Source organism: Cryptomeria japonica, unplaced genomic scaffold (assembly GCF_030272615.1).
Source record: "Cryptomeria japonica unplaced genomic scaffold, Sugi_1.0 HiC_scaffold_32, whole genome shotgun sequence".
Classification (NCBI taxonomy): Eukaryota; Viridiplantae; Streptophyta; class Pinopsida; order Cupressales; family Cupressaceae; genus Cryptomeria; species Cryptomeria japonica.
The window spans coordinates 185,372-202,500 of NW_026728854.1; the positions used below are offsets into that span (position 1 = coordinate 185,372).

The following is a 17,129-nucleotide window of genomic DNA, read 5'->3' on the forward strand; positions in this document are numbered from 1 at the left end:
CAAGCATCGAACGCGCTTGGGGCGACTACCACTGCCAACCCCTTATCCCGCGATGCGTCCGATACACAGATAGTTCCGAGGCGGCCGAGGAGCTGGGGGATGCGGCGAGATGGCCCCAACGGCTAGACGGAAGAGGCTGCAGGGCCGCCTCGGAATAGTCCAAGCATCGGACGCGCTTGGGGCGACTACCAGTGACAACCCCTTATCCCGCGATGCGTCCGATACACAGATAGTTCCGAGGCGGCCAAGGAGCCTCACCGCATAGCAATCGTGGTGCGAGGTGGGGGATGCAGCGAGATGGCCCCAACGGCTAGACGGAAGAGGCTGCAGGGCCGCCTCGGAATGGTCCAAGCATCGGACGCGCTTGGGGCGACTACCACTGCCAACCCCTTATCCCGCGATGCGTCCGATACACAGATAGTTCCAAGTCGGCCGAGGAGCCTCACCGAATAGCAATCGGGGTGCGAGGCGAGGGATGCGGCGAGAAAGCCCCAACGGCTAGAGGGAAGAGGCTTCAGGTCCGCCTCGGAATGGTCCAAGCATCGGACGCGCTTGGGGCGACTACCAGTGACAACCCCTTATCCCGCGACGCGTCCGATACACAGATAGTTCCAAGGCGGCCGAGGAGCCTCACCGCATAGCAATCGGGGTGCGAGGCGAGGGATGCGGCGAGAAGGACCCAACGGCTAGACGGAAGAGGCTTCAGGGCCGCCTCGGAATGGTCCAAGCATCGGACGCGCTTGGGGCGACTACCAGTGACAACCCCTTATCCCGCGACGCGTCCGATACACAGATAGTTCCAAGGCGGCCGAGGAGCCTCACCGCATAGCAATCGGGGTGCGAGGCGAGGGATGCGGCGAGAAGGACCCAACGGCTAGACGGAAGAGGCTTCAGGTCCGCCTCGGAATGGTCCAAGCATCGGACGCGCTTGGGGCGACTACCAGTGACAACCCCTTATCCCGCGACGCGTCCGATACACAGATAGTTCCAAGGCGGCCGAGGAGCCTCACCGCATAGCAATCGGGGTGCGAGGCGAGGGATGCGGCGAGAAGGACCCAACGGCTAGACGGAAGAGGCTTCAGGGCCGCCTCGGAATGGTCCAAGCATCGGACGCGCTTGGGGCGACTACCAGTGACAACCCCTTATCCCGCGATGCGTCCGATACACAGATAGTTCCAAGGCGGCCGAGGAGCCTCACCGCATAGCAATCGGGGTGCGAGGCGAGGGATGCGGCGAGAAGGACCCAACGGCTAGACGGAAGAGGCTTCAGGGCCGCCTCGGAATGGTCCAAGCATCGGACGCGCTTGGGGCGACTACCAGTGACAACCCCTTATCCCGCGACGCGTCCGATACACAGATAGTTCCAAGGCGGCCGAGGAGCCTCACCGCATAGCAATCGGGGTGCGAGGCGAGGGATGCGGCAAGAAGGACCCAACGGCTAGACGGAAGAGGCTTCAGGGCCGCCTCGGAATGGTCCAAGCATCGGACGCGCTTGGGGCGACTACCAGTGACAACCCCTTATCCCGCGACGCGTCCGATACACAGATAGTTCCAAGGCGGCCGAGGAGCCTCACCGCATAGCAATCGGGGTGCGAGGCGAGGGATGCGGCGAGAAGGACCCAACGGCTAGACGGAAGAGGCTTCAGGTCCGCCTCGGAATGGTCCAAGCATCGGACGCGCTTGGGGCGACTACCAGTGACAACCCCTTATCCCGCGACGCGTCCGATACACAGATAGTTCCAAGGCGGCCGAGGAGCCTCACCGCATAGCAATCGGGGTGCGAGGCGAGGGATGCGGCGAGAAGGACCCAACGGCTAGACGGAAGAGGCTTCAGGGCCGCCTCGGAATGGTCCAAGCATCGGACGCGCTTGGGGCGACTACCAGTGACAACCCCTTATCCCGCGACGCGTCCGATACACAGATAGTTCCAAGGCGGCCGAGGAGCCTCACCGCATAGCAATCGGGGTGCGAGGCGAGGGATGCGGCGAGAAGGACCCAACGGCTAGACGGAAGAGGCTTCAGGGCCGCCTCGGAATGGTCCAAGCATCGGACGCGCTTGGGGCGACTACCAGTGACAACCCCTTATCCCGCGATGCGTCCGATACACAGATAGTTCCAAGGCGGCCGAGGAGCCTCACCGCATAGCAATCGGGGTGCGAGGCGAGGGATGCGGCGAGAAGGACCCAACGGCTAGACGGAAGAGGCTTCAGGGCCGCCTCGGAATGGTCCAAGCATCGGACGCGCTTGGGGCGACTACCAGTGACAACCCCTTATCCCGCGACGCGTCCGATACACAGATAGTTCCAAGGCGGCCGAGGAGCCTCACCGCATAGCAATCGGGGTGCGAGGCGAGGGATGCGGCGAGAAGGACCCAACGGCTAGACGGAAGAGGCTTCAGGGCCGCCTCGGAATGGTCCAAGCATCGGACGCGCTTGGGGCGACTACCAGTGACAACCCCTTATCCCGCGACGCGTCCGATACACAGATAGTTCCAAGGCGGCCGAGGAGCCTCACCGCATAGCAATCGGGGTGCGAGGCGAGGGATGCGGCGAGAAGGACCCAACGGCTAGACGGAAGAGGCTTCAGGGCCGCCTCGGAATGGTCCAAGCATCGGACGCGCTTGGGGCGACTACCAGTGACAACCCCTTATCCCGCGACGCGTCCGATACACAGATAGTTCCAAGGCGGCCGAGGAGCCTCACCGCATAGCAATCGGGGTGCGAGGCGAGGGATGCGGCGAGAAGGACCCAACGGCTAGACGGAAGAGGCTTCAGGGCCGCCTGGGAATGGTCCATGCATCGCACGCGCTTGGGGCGACTACCAGTGACAACCCCTTATCCCGCGACGCGTCCGATACACAGATAGTTCCAAGGCGGCCGAGGAGCCTCACCGCATAGCAATCGGGGTGCGAGGCGAGGGATGCGGCGAGAAGGACCCAACGGCTAGACGGAAGAGGCTTCAGGGCCGCCTCGGAATGGTCCAAGCATCGGACGCGCTTGGGGCGACTACCAGTGACAACCCCTTATCCCGCGACGCGTCCGATACACAGATAGTTCCAAGGCGGCCGAGGAGCCTCACCGCATAGCAATCGGGGTGCGAGTCGAGGGATGCGGCGAGAAGGACCCAACGGCTAGACGGAAGAGGCTTCAGGGCCGCCTCGGAATGGTCCAAGCATCGGACGCGCTTGGGGCGACTACCAGTGACAACCCCTTATCCCGCGATGCGTCTGATACACAGATAGTTCCAAGGCGGCCGAGGAGCCTCACCGCATAGCAATCGGGGTGCGAGGCAAGGGATGCGGCGAGAAGGACCCAACGGCTAGACGGAAGAGGCTTCAGGGCCGCCTCGGAATGGTCCAAGCATCGGACGCGCTTGGGGCGACTACCGTTGCCAACCCCTTATCCCGCGATGCGTCTGATACACAGATAGTTCCGAGGCGGCCGAGGAGCCTCACCGCATAGCAATCGGGTTGCGAGGCAGATTATTGGGAAGGGAACCCCCTGGGATGCGGCTCAAGCAGTGCCCAAAGGGACTGGAATGCGGAATCACATCGAGAGACCCAAATGCTATACGAGGGCTCAAATCGAATTATCGATTTGGCCACGACATGGACGCATCGGAACGACTACCTTTGCCGAACCACTCGCAATTGCATCCATACCGAAACCAATAGACATTTCCGTTAGAGCCCTCGCATAGCATTCGGGAATCTCGCATGCCCCTCTAAATCGACCAATGCTGGCGCTCAACGAAAATCCGAGCGCTACCACCGTTCGAGCGCCAGCATTGGTCGAGTTAGAGGGGCACGGGGGAGAATGCTCCAGTCAACACCTCCCCTATATAAGTTATTTGTCCGATTCTCGCACAACCGTAGTCTGCCTCGTCGAATCAAACAACGGTCCCAGATTCCGACTTCCGTTCCGTAGAGACCCAAAAGCTAGATGGAGGCTCGCAAGAAAGAGAGTCGGCGCATAGCAATCGGGTTTCTCGAACGTTTAGGGACCGAGCTCACTTGCGGATAGGGCAAAATCCGCCAAGCAACCCAAAAGCTAGACGGGGGCTCGAATCGAATCGCCTAGGCGGCCACAACAACGACGTGTTGGATCGACTACCAGTGCCAAACCATTCAGCAAGACTAGTCTGTGTCGAGGCCGGATAGAGATTCTCAGAGAGCGCCCGTATAGCATTTAGGAGACCTGCCGCGTCCCTCACACTCGACAAATGGTGGTGCACGTTTATAAATCCGAGCGATCCCAACCCTTTCAAGCACCAACATCGGTCGAGATAGAGGGGCACGGAGGGGGCTGCGTGAGACAACACAGTCCCCTATATAAGTTATTTGTCCGATTCTCACACATCCGAAGAATGGTCATCAAATCGGACAACAGCCCAAACTTCCGACTTCCGTCCCAGAAAGCCCAAGAGCTATCTAAAACGTTCATGGCCGGAACTCGATCGCGGCTATACCAGTCCGCCAAGCAACCCAAAAGCTAGACTGGAGCTCTAGTCGAATCACCTCTGTGGCCATTGCAAGGACGTGTTGGAGCGACTACCATTGCCGAACCATTCCGCAGGTCGAGTCCATACCAAGGCCGCATAGAGATTCACGATGAGCTCCTGCATAGCAATCAGGAGACTTGCCGTGTCCATCACAATCGATAAATCCTGGTGCAAGATTTTTGCATCCGAGCGCTCCAACCAGTCGAGCACCAGCATCAATCGACATAAACGGGCACGGGGGGAGGATGCTCGAGAACACTACCTCCCCTATATAAGTTATTTGTCCGATTCTCAAGCAGCCGAAGTCTGGTCATCGAATCGGGTCAAAGACCACAACTTCCGACTTTACCCACAATGCAAGTCATCGAATCGAACATCGGCCCCCGAGTCGGACTCCATGCGTATGTCAGGTCATCGGACCCAAATTCCGCCTTCCTGCGCATGGCGGGCCATCAATATCAACTCGGTCATCGGACCCAAACTCCGCCTTTCTGCGCATGGCACGCCTTCAAATCGGTCATCGGACCCAAATTCCGCCTTCCTGTGCATGGCGGGCCATCAACATCAACTCGGTCATCGGACCCAAATTCCGCCTTTCTGCGCATGGCACGCCATCAACTCGGTCATCGGACCCAAATTCCGCCTTCCTGCGCATGGCAGGTCATCGGACACAAATTCAGACCTCGCCAATATGCCTACGTATCGAATCGGTCATCGGACCCAACTTCCGACTTCATCCATACTGTAGGGTCTTTGAGGTTGGCGCGGTGCGCTCAACCCGGGGAGTCGACCCATCGAAGCATACACCTCCCCTATATAAGCTATTTGTCCGATTCCCACACCTGTGTAGTTTGCACCTCTGACCAGGACATCGACCCCAACTTCCGAACTCGACTGCAACGACGGCACCAGCGCCTTGGTGCGCACCTTGCGACGCACAGTCCCAACATTCGCCTTCCTGCACATGGCAGGTCATCGGACCCAAATTCCGACCTCGCGAGTATGCCTACATATCGAATCGGTCATCGGACACAACTTCCGACTTCATCCATACCGTAGGGTCTTTGAGGTTGGCGCGGTGCGCTCAACCCGGGGAGTCGACCCAACGAAGCATACACCTCCCCTATATAAGCTATTTGTCCGATTCCCACACCTGTGTAGTTTGCACCTCCGATCAGGACATCGACCCCAACTTCCGAACTCGCCTGCAACGACCGAACCAGCGCCTTGGTGCGCACCTTGCAACGCACAGTGCCAACATTCGCCTTCCTGCACATGGCAGGTCATCGGACCCAAATTCCGACCTCGCGAGTATGCCTACATATCGAATCGGTCATCGGACCCAACTTCCGACTTCATCCATACCGTAGGGTCTTTGAGGTTGGCGCGGTGCGCTCAACCCGGGGAGTCGACCCAACGAAGCATACACCTCCCCTATATAAGCTATTTGTCCGATTCCCACACCTGTGTAGCTTGCACCTCCGATCAGGACATCGACCCCAACTTCCGAACTCGACTAAAAAGACCGCACCAGCACCTTGGTGTGCACCTTGCAACGCACAGTGCCAACATTCGCCTTCCTGCACATGGCAGGTCATCGGACCCAAATTCCGACCTCATGAGCATACCTACTAATCGAATCGGTCATCGGACCCAACTTCCGACTTCATCCATACCGTAGGGTCTTTGAGGTTGGCGCGGTGCGCTCAACCTGGGGAGTCGACCCATCGAAGCATACACCTCCCCTATATAAGCTATTTGTCCGATTCCGACACCTGTGTAGTTTGCACCTCCGCTCAGGACATCGACCCCAACTTCCGAACTCGCCTGCAACGACCGAACCAGCGCCTTGGTGCGCACCAAAAGTGCGCACTTTTGGAGGGCACTTTTGTGCGCTCCAAAGGTGCGCACTTTTGGAGGGCACTTTTTGGAGGGCACTTTTGTGCGCTCCAAAGGTGCGCACTTTTGGAGGGCACTTTTTGGAGGGCACTTTTCTGCGCTCCAAAGGTGCGCACTTTTGGAGGGCACTTTTTGGAGGGCACTTTTCTGCGCTCCAAAGGTGCGCACTTTTGGAGGGCACTTTTTGGAGGGCACTTTTCTGCGCTCCAAAGGTGCGCACTTTTGGAGGGCACTTTTTGGAGGGCACTTTTCTGCGCTCCAAAGGTGCGCACTTTTGGAGGGCACTTTTGTGCACTCCAAAGGTGCACACTTTTGGAGGGCACTTTTTGGAGGGCACTTTTCTGCACTCCAAAGGTGCGCACTTTTGGAGGGCACTTTTTGGAGGGCACTTTTGTGCGCTCCAAAGGTGCGCACTTTTGGAGGGCACTTTTTGGAGGGCACTTTTGTGCGCTCCAAAGGTGCGCACTTTTGGAGGGCACTTTTGTGCACTCCAAAGGTGCGCACTTTTGGAGGGCACTTTTCCTGCGCTCCAAAGGTGCACACCTAGGTGAGCACCTTCGACCACACCTTGTAGCACACCAAACTCTGACTTTCGACTTCATCCGCAATGCAGGGTCTTTGAGGTTGGCGCAATGCGCACAACCAGGGGAGTCGACCCATCAAACCCAACACCTCCCCTATATAAGCTATTTGTCTGATTCTCATACATGCGTAGCCTGCAGGAGCAATTAGGACATCGACCCCAACTTTCGGCTTCTAAACGAAAACAAGGTCTTTGAGGTTGGTGTAATGCGAACAACTAGGGGAGTCAACCCATCAAACCCAACACCTCCCCTATATAAGCTATTTGTCTGATTCTCATACATGTGTAGTCTACAGGAGCAATTAGGACATCGACCCCAACTTTTGACTTCTTAACGAAAACAAGGTCTTTGAGGTTGACGTAATGCGCACAACCAGGGGAGTCGACCCATCAAACCCAACACCTCCCCTATATAAGCTATTTGTCCGATTCTCATACATGTGTAGCCTACAGGAGCCATTAGGACATTGACCCCAACTTTTGACTTCTTAACGAAAACAAGGTCTTTGAGGTTGGCGTAATGCGCACAACCAAGGGAGTTGACCCATCAAACCCAACACCTCCCCTATATAAGCTATTTGTCTGATTCTCATACATGTGTAGCCTGCAACAACGATTAGGACATCCACCCCAACTTCTGAATTCGTCTGCGTTGACCGCACCAAAGGTGCACGCCTTGGTGCTCACCAAAATCCGACTTCCGACTTCTTCTGCTATGCGGGGTCTTTGAGGTTGGCGCAGTGCGCACAACCAGGGGAGTCAACCCACCGAATGCAACACCTCCCCTATATAAGCTATTTGTCTGATTCTCATACATGCGTAGACTGCAGCAATGATTAGGACATCCACCCCAACTTTTGACTTCTTAAACAAGACAGGGTCTTTGAAGTTGGTGCAGTGCACACAACCAGGGGAGTCGACCCATCAAACGCAACACCTCCCCTATATAAAGCTATTTGTCCGATTCTCATACGTGTAGTCTGCAGCAGCGATTAGGACATCGACCCCAACTTCCGAATTCGTTTGCATTGACCGCACCAAAGGTGCACGCCTTGGTGTGCACCTTGGAGTGCACTTTGGTGCTCACCTCGGTGCACACTTTGGTGTGCACCTCGGTGTGCACCAAAGGTGCGCACCTTGGAGCGCACCAAAGGTGTACACTTTGGAGCGCACCACATAGGGTCTTTGAGAGGTTGGCGCAGTGCGCACACCAAGGTGGGTGTTGAGGTGCGTGCCGAGGTGGGTGGGTGCTAGGGTGCGCTCCATGGTGGGTGCCAGGGTGGGTGCGTGCTAGGGTGGATTCCAAAGAGGGTCATAGGGTGGGTGCCAAGGTGGGTTGGTGATATAGTGGGTTCAAAGGTGGGTACTAGGGTGGGTTCCAAGGTGGGTCACAAGTTGGGTGCCAGGATGCGTGGGTGTTAGGTTGGGTGCCAAGGTGGGCTCCTGCGTGGGTGGGTGCTAGGGTGGGTTTCAAGGTGGACGCGAGGGCGGGTGCCAAGGTGGGTAACAAGTTGGGTGTTAGGATGGGTGAGTGCTAGAGTGGGTGCCAAGGTGGGTGGGTGCTAAGGTGGATGCCAAGGTGGTTCACAGGGTGGGTGGGTTCTAGGGTGAGTTCCAAGGTGGGTCACAGGTTTAGTGCTAGGGTGCGTGTCAAGGCGGGTGTCGAGGTGCCTGGGTGCTAGGGTGTGGATGCCAATGTGGGTCATAGGGTGGGTACTAGGGTGGGCTGCAATGTGGGTGCCAAGGTGGGTAACATGCTCGGTTGGTTCTAAATTGGGTGTCAGGGTGGGTGTGCACCCACCTTGCCCGAGGTGGGTGCCAAGGTGCCAGTGTGGGTGGGTGCTAAGGTGGATGCCAAGGTGGGTGAGAAGGTGGGTGATAGGTTGAGTGGTAGGATGGGTGGGTGCCAAGATGGGTCACAGGGTGGGTGCAAGGGTGGGTAGGTGCTAGGGTTGGTGTCAGGGTGGGTGGGTGCTAGGTTGGGTTCCAAGGTGGGTGCGAGGGTGAGTGTCAAGGTGGGTCACAGGTTAGGTGCTAGGATGGGTGAGTGCTAGGGTGCAAAGGTGCCAGGGTGGGTGCTAGGATGGGTCGATGCTAGGGTGAGTGGCAAGGTGGGTCCACAAGTGTCAAGGTGGGTGCCGAGGTGGGTGCCAACTTGGGTTCCAAGGTGGGTGCCAAGTGGGCGACTGCTATGGTGGATGCCAAGGTGGGTCACGGGGTGGGTGCCAAGTTGCTAGGTTGTGTTCCAAGGTGGGTGCCAACGTGGCTGCTAGGGTGCGTGGGTTAAAGGGTGTGTCACAACGTGGGTGCCAGGATGGGTGCGCACCCACACTGGCCAAGACGGGTGCAAGGTTGGGTTCCAAGCCCGGTCACAGGCTGGGTGCTAGGATGGGTGGGTGCCAAGGTGGGCACCAGGGTGGGTGCACCCACCCTGGCCAAGGTGGGTCACGGGGTGGGTCCTAGGGTGGGTAACAGGGTGGGTACTAAGGTGCGTGCCAAGGTGGGTCATGGGGTGGGTGCCAAGGTGGGCACCAGGGTGGGTGTGCACCAACCCTAGCCAGGGTAGGTCACGGGGTGGTTGTCGGGGTGGGCGTCAAGGAGCCAAGGTGGGTGGCAAGTAGCCAAGTTGCGTGCCAAGGTGGGTGTCGGGGTGGGTGCCAAGGATCCAAGGTGGGTGCCAAGGAACCAAGGTGGGTGTCTGGGTGGGTGCCGAGGTGGGAGCCAGGGTGGGTCCCAAGGTGAGTGCAAAGGTGGGTGCCAGGGTCAAGGTGAGTGCCAATGTGGGTTCCAAGGTGCCAGGGTCAGGGTGAGTGCCAATGTGGGTTCAAAGGTGCTAAGTTGGGTGCGAGGTTGGGTGCGAGGGTGGGTGGGTGCCAAGGTGTGCTAGGTGGAAGCCCGGGTGGGTCGGCATCCCATGGGTGTCGAGTTGGGTGCCTGATGGGTGCTTCTTGTCAAGTTTTAGTCGTCGGGACTCATTTCGAGCCTTAGAGGTCGTTTCTTGTCCGGTTGCCCTGTCTTCGACCTGGGAACCCAATTTTGGTCCTCGGGTCCCATTTTTTTTTGTCTCGCATCCCACTTTTGGCCTGTGGCCTTTTCGGGGTCGATTCTCGTTTTGGGCATCAGAGCATGTTTCTTCTCCTAAAACCCAATATTTGTTTATTAAGTCTCGGAACACATTTTTGTTCTCGTGGACCCATCATGGGTCTTGGAACGCATTTGTGGTCCTTGGGTCCCATTTTGCATCCCGAAACTTGTGTTTTGGTGCTTGATCCCTATTTTGGGTGCCCACCTTGCACCAAGTGCGCACCCGGGGCAAACCGAGCGCCTTGGTGCACCGGGGCAAGATCGAGCGTGCACCCGAGGCGCCCCGAACATGCACCAAGGTGCACTCGGCCCACATGTGAGCGCAGGTCGTTGCGCCCGAGGTGGTGTGTGGGCACCGCGTTGCAGACGGGACACTGCACGCACACGACGCCCCGTCCAGGTGCACGCACGTAGGCCGGGCCGGGTGCACACCCGACGCCCTAGCAAGGTGCGCGCACCCGGGCAGGGCTCACACTTGGCGAACGGGGCGCACTTCGCGAGGGAGGGTGTGCACCTCGACGGGGGTGGGTGGCCGGGGTGGATTCGCACGTGGGTCGCGGTTTGCTAAGTACACACTGCGACAAGCTCATAACGGGTGCGATCATACCAGCGTTAGTGCACCGGATCCCATCAGAACTCCGCAGTTAAGCGCGCTTGGGCCGGAGTAGTACTAGGATGGGTGACCTCCCGGGAAGTCCCGGTGTTGCACCCTTTCTTAGTTTTTCGCCGGGCGTCGCAATGCTATTTGAATAAACCTTTTGCCCGTTTGCGTTCTCGTCGGGGCCGGGCCGGGCCGGGGTGCGCTGCCCGCACTACCGCGCGCGCGGGGGGCGACACCGAGCGCGCACCCGAGGCGCCCCGAGCACACAGGCCACGGTGCAACCCGGGCGTTGTGCGCGCACCCCGGTGCGCCCGAGGTGCTGCGCGCGCACCCAGGTGAAATCGGTGTGCACCTCGGCCAGTGCGCGCTCGGTCGAGTCGCGCACGTTGGCCAAGGTGCACGGTGATGTTTCTTACTCTAAGGTTCCGCACCAGACGCCCGGGACAGGTGAGCGAAGCTGGGCGGGGCCGGGTGCGCGGCCGGGGCAGGTGCACGCAGCTGGAGAGAGCTTTGGAGCACACCAGAGGTGCGCACCTTGGAGCACACTTCGGAGCGCACCAATGATGCGCTCCATTCAAAAGTTTCCTGAAAAGGCAAAAAAAGTTGAGATTATAGAATTTCCCACTTGAGAGATTGTAAAAAAAAAAAATTTAAAATGAAGGAAACGCGGGTGCCAAGGTGTGCGCGCCCGGGTGCGCAGCCCAGCCAAGGTGTGCGCACCAAGGCGCCCACCCTGGCGAAGGTGCACGCAAGGTGCGCACCCGAGGCAAACCGGACAATTAACCCAACTTTCGACTTCGCGCGCACCTGCGCACCTTGGAGCGCACTTCGGAGCGCTCCTTGTTGCGCACCAATCTTGGGCACCTCGGAGTGCACCACGGCGCCCACCAAGGTGCGCACCCGGGGCAAACCGAGCTCCGACTTCGTGCGCACCTTGGAGCGCACGAAAGGTGCGCACCATGGCGCCCACCAAGGTGCGCAGCCCAGCCAAGGCGTGCGCATCAAGGTGCGCACCCTGGCGAAGGTGCGCACCCGGGGCAAACCGAGCTCCGACTTCGTGCGCACCTTGGAGCGCACAAAGGGTGCGCAACCCAGCCAAGGTGTGCGCACCCCGGGCAAACCGAGCTCCGAATCGTGCGCACCTTGGAGCACACTTCGGAGCCCTCCTTGGTGCGCACCGATGTTGCGCACCTCGGAGCGCACCCGGGGAAAACAATGCAATTAACCCGACTTTCGACTTCGTGGGCACCTCGGAGCGCTCTCGGGTTCGCACCTCGGAGCACACCGAGGTGCGCACCTTTGATGCGCTGCCTTCACCAATTTCCAGAAAAGGCAAGAAAACATTGAGAAGGTGTGCGCACCGAGGTGCCCACCCTGGCGAAGGTGCACGCGAGGTGCGCACCCGGGGCAAACCGGGCTCCGACTTCGTGCACGCCATGCTGCGCACCTTGGAGGGCCATGGTGCGCACCTTGGAGCACACTTCGGAGCGCTCAATGGTGCCCAACCCAGCCAAGGTGCCCACCGCGGCGAAGGTGCACGCGAGGTGCGCACCCGGGGCAAACCGGGCTCCGACTTCGTGCACGCCGCACCTTGGAGCACACTTCGGAGCGCTCCTTGGTGCGCACCAGGGCGCGCAACCCAGCCGAGGTGCCCACCCCGGCGAAGGTGCACGCGGGGTGCGCACCCGAGGCAAACCGGGCTCCGACTTCGTGCACGCCATGGTGCCCACCGCGGCGAAGGTGCACGCGAGGTGCGCACCCGGGGCAAACCGGGCTCCGACTTCGTGCACGCCGCACCTTGGAGCACACTTCGGAGCGCTCCTTGGTGCGCACCAGGGCGCGCAACCCAGCCGAGGTGCCCACCCCGGCGAAGGTGCACGCGAGGTGCGCACCCGGGGCAAACCGGGCTCCGACTTCGTGCACGCCATGGTGCCCACCGCGGCGAAGGTGCACGCGAGGTGCGCACCCGGGGCAAACCGGGCTCCGACTTCGTGCACGCCGCACCTTGGAGCACACTTCGGAGCGCTCCTTGGTGCGCACCATGGTGCCCACCAGGGCGCGCAACCCCGCCGAAGGTGCACGCGAGGTGCGCACCCGGGGCAAACCGGGCTCCGACTTCGTGCACGCCGCACCTTGGAGCACACTTCGGAGCGCTCCTTGGTGCGCACCAGGGCGCGCAACCCCGCCGAAGGTGCACGCGAGGTGCGCACCCGGGGCAAACCGGGCTCCGACTTCGTGCACGCCATGGTGCGCACCAGGGTGCCCACCGCGGCGAAGGTGCGCACCCGGGGCAAACCGGGCTCCGACTTCGTGCACGCCGCACCTTGGAGCACACTTCGGAGCGCTCCTTGGTGCGCACCAGGGCGCGCAACCCAGCCGAGGTGCCCACCCCGGCGAAGGTGCACGCGAGGTGCGCACCCGGGGCAAACCGGGCTCCGACTTCGTGCACGCCATGGTGCCCACCGCGGCGAAGGTGCGCACCCGGGGCAAACCGGGCTAGGACTTCGTGCACGCCGCACCTTGGAGCACACTTCGGAGCGCTCCTTGGTGCGCACCATGGTGCCCACCAGGCCGCGCAACCCAGCCAAGGTGTGCGCACCAAGGTGCACGCGAGGTGCGCACCCGGGGCAAACCGGGGTCCGGCTTCGTGCACGCCGCACCTTGGAGCACACATCGGGGCGCTCCCGGGTTCGCACCGGCGTTGCGCACCGTGGTGGGCACCTCGGAGCGCACCGTGGTGGGCACCTCGGAGCACACCAAGGTGGGCAGCGAGGTGCGCACCTTTGATGCGATGCCTTCACTAATTTCCATAAAAGGCAAAAGAAAACGAGATTTTAAAATTTCCGTTTTGAAAGATAGTGAGAAAAAGGGAATGCTGGTGCCATCTTGAGCCCGCCCTGGTGCGCAGCCCAGCCAAGGTGTGCGCACCAAGGTGCCCACCCTGGCGAAGGTGCGCGCCCGGGCAATTAACCCAACTTCCAACTTCGCGCGCGCCAGGGTGGGAGCGCACCCAACAACCGGGCCTGGGAAGAGCCAATGCGAGAAACCCCACCAAACGCTCTGACAAAAAAAGAGGGGGCGCTCCAGTAACCCCGCTTCGGAGCGCACCCTGGGCAAACCCAGCCAGGGTGCCCACCCCGGCCAAGGTGCAGGCGAGGTGCGCACCCGGGGCAAACCGGGCTCCGACAACGTGCACGCCGCATCTTGGAGCACACTTCGTAGCGCTCCCGGGTGCGCACCTCAGAGCACACCAAGGTGGGCAGCGAGGTGCGCACCTTTGATGCGCTGCCTTCACTAATTTCCAGAAAAGGCAAAAAAAAGAGGAGATTTTAAAATTTCCGTTTTGAAAGATAGTGAAAAAAACGGAACGCGGGTGCCATCTTGAGCCCGCCCTGGTGCACAGCCCAGGTAAGGTGCCCACCCTGGCAAAGGTGCGCACCCGGGCAATTAACCCTACTTCCGACTTCGTGCGCGCCAGGGTGGCAACCGGGCCTGGGAAGAGCCAATGCGAGAAACCCCACCAAACGCTCCGACAAAAAAAGAGGCGGCGCTCCAATAACCCCGCTTCGGAGCGCAGCCGGGGCAAACCCAGCCAAGGTGCCCACCCCGACGAAGGTGCACGCGAGGTGCGCACCCGGGGCAAACCGGGCTCCGACAACGTGCACGCAGCACCTTGGAGCACACTTCGAAGCACTCCCGGGTGCCCACCGGCGTTGCGCACCGTGGTGGGCAGCGAGGTGCGCACCTTTGATGCGCTGCCTTCACTAATTTCCAGAAAAGGCAAAAAAAAATGAGATTTTAAAATTTCCGTTTTGAAAGATAGTGAAAAAAACGGAACGCGGGTGCCATCTTGAGCCCGCCCTGGTGCGCAGCCCAGGCAAGGCATGCGCACCAAGGTGCCCACCCGCGGTGCACGCCCGGGGCAAACCGGGCTCCGACTTCGTGCAGGCCGCACCTTGGAGCACACTTCGGAGCGCTCCTTGGTGCGCACCATGGTGCCCACCAGGGCGCACCCGGGGCAAACCGGGCTCCGACTTCGTGCACGCCGCACCTTGGAGCACACATCGGAGCGCTCCCAGGTTCGCACCAGCGTTGCGCACCTTTGATGCGCTGCCTTCACTAATTTCCAGAAAAGGCAAAAAAAAACGATATTTTAAAATTTCCGTTCTGAAAGATAGTGAAAAAAACGGAACGCGGGTGCCATCTTGAGCCCTTCCTGGTGCGCAGCCCAGGCAAGTTGTGCGCACCAAGGTGCCCACCCTGGCGGAGGTGCGCGCCCGGGGCAAACCGGGCTCCGACTTCGTGCACTGCATGGTGCCCACCAAGGCGCGCAACCCAGCCAAGGTGCCCACCGCAGCGAAGGTGCACGCGAGGTGCGCACCCGAGGTGCACACCCGGGGCAAACCGAGCTCCGACTTCGTGCACGCCGCACCTTGGAGCACACTTCAGAGCGCTCCTTGGTGCGCACCAGGGCGCGCAACCCAGCCAAGGTGCTCACCCCGGCGAAGGTGCACGCGAGGTGCGCACCCGGGGCAAGCCGGGCTCGGACTTCGTGCACGCCGCACCTTGGAGCACACATCGGAGCGCTCCCGGGTTCGCACCAGCATTGCGCACCTTTGATGCGCTGCCTTCACTAATTTCCAGAAAAGGCAAAAAAAAAAAAAAAACGAGATTTTAAAATTTCCGTTTTGAAAGATAGTGAAAAAAACGGAACGCGGGTGCCATCTTGAGCCCGCCCTGGTGTGCAGCCCAGGCAAGTTGTGCGCACCAAGGCACCCACCCTGGCCAAGGTGGGTCACGGGGTGGGTCCTAGGGTGGGTAACGGGGTGGGTACTAAGGTGCGTGCCAAGGTGGGTCATGGGGTGGGTGCCAAGGTGGGCACCAGGGTGGGTGTGCACCAACCCTAGCCAGGGTAGGTCACGGGGTGGTTGTCGGGGTGGGCGTCAAGGAGCCAAGGTGGGTGGCAAGTAGCCAAGTTGCGTGCCAAGGTGGGTGTCGGGGTGGGTGCCAAGGATCCAAGGTGGGTGCCAAGGAACCAAGGTGGGTGTCTGGGTGGGTGCCGAGGTGGGAGCCAGGGTGGGTCCCAAGGTGAGTGCAAAGGTGGGTGCCAGGGTCAAGGTGAGTGCCAATGTGGGTTCCAAGGTGCCAGGGTCAGGGTGAGTGCCAATGTGGGTTCAAAGGTGCTAAGTTGGGTGCGAGGTTGGGTGCGAGGGTGGGTGGGTGCCAAGGTGTGCTAGGTGGAAGCCCGGGTGGGTCGGCATCCCATGGGTGTCGAGTTGGGTGCCTGATGGGTGCTTCTTGTCAAGTTTTAGTCGTCGGGACTCATTTCGAGCCTTAGAGGTCGTTTCTTGTCCGGTTGCCCTGTCTTCGACCTGGGAACCCAATTTTGGTCCTCGGGTCCCATTTTTTTTTGTCTCGCATCCCACTTTTGGCCTGTGGCCTTTTCGGGGTCGATTCTCGTTTTGGGCATCAGAGCATGTTTCTTCTCCTAAAACCCAATATTTGTTTATTAAGTCTCGGAACACATTTTTGTTCTCGTGGACCCATCATGGGTCTTGGAACGCATTTGTGGTCCTTGGGTCCCATTTTGCATCCCGAAACTTGTGTTTTGGTGCTTGATCCCTATTTTGGGTGCCCACCTTGCACCAAGTGCGCACCCGGGGCAAACCGAGCGCCTTGGTGCACCGGGGCAAGATCGAGCGTGCACCCGAGGCGCCCCGAACATGCACCAAGGTGCACTCGGCCCACATGTGAGCGCAGGTCGTTGCGCCCGAGGTGGTGTGTGGGCACCGCGTTGCAGACGGGACACTGCACGCACACGACGCCCCGTCCAGGTGCACGCACGTAGGCCGGGCCGGGTGCACACCCGACGCCCTAGCAAGGTGCGCGCACCCGGGCAGGGCTCACACTTGGCGAACGGGGCGCACTTCGCGAGGGAGGGTGTGCACCTCGACGGGGGTGGGTGGCCGGGGTGGATTCGCACGTGGGTCGCGGTTTGCTAAGTACACACTGCGACAAGCTCATAACGGGTGCGATCATACCAGCGTTAGTGCACCGGATCCCATCAGAACTCCGCAGTTAAGCGCGCTTGGGCCGGAGTAGTACTGGGATGGGTGACCTCCCGGGAAGTCCCGGTGTTGCACCCTTTTTTAGTTTTTCGCCGGGCGTCGCAATGCTATTTGAATAAACCTTTTGCCCGTTTGCGTTCTCGTCGGGGCCGGGCCGGGCCGGGGTGCGCTGCCCGCACTACCGCGCGCGCGGGGGGCGACACCGAGCGCGCACCCGAGGCGCCCCGAGCACACAGGCCACGGTGCAACCCGGGCGTTGTGCGCGCACCCCGGTGCGCCCGAGGTGCTGCGCGCGCACCCAGGTGAAATCGGTGTGCACCTCGGCCAGTGCGCGCTCGGTCGAGTCGCGCACGTTGGCCAAGGTGCACGGTGATGTTTCTTACTCTAAGGTTCC

The 17,129-nt window shown here is 60.3% G+C and overlaps 2 non-coding genes across 2 annotated transcripts; both read left to right on the plus strand.

The window, feature by feature from the left end:
* Positions 1–10,659: 10,659 nt before the first annotated feature.
* On the plus strand, positions 10,660–10,778 carry LOC131861618 (5S ribosomal RNA). The gene has a single exon (XR_009360652.1). It is a non-coding gene; the product is annotated as a 5S ribosomal RNA (ribosomal RNA).
* Positions 10,779–16,694: 5,916 nt separating this feature from the next.
* LOC131861690 (5S ribosomal RNA) lies at positions 16,695–16,813 on the plus strand. Its single transcript, XR_009360723.1, has one exon. It is a non-coding gene; the product is annotated as a 5S ribosomal RNA (ribosomal RNA).
* The last annotated feature ends 316 nt before the right edge of the window (positions 16,814–17,129 follow it).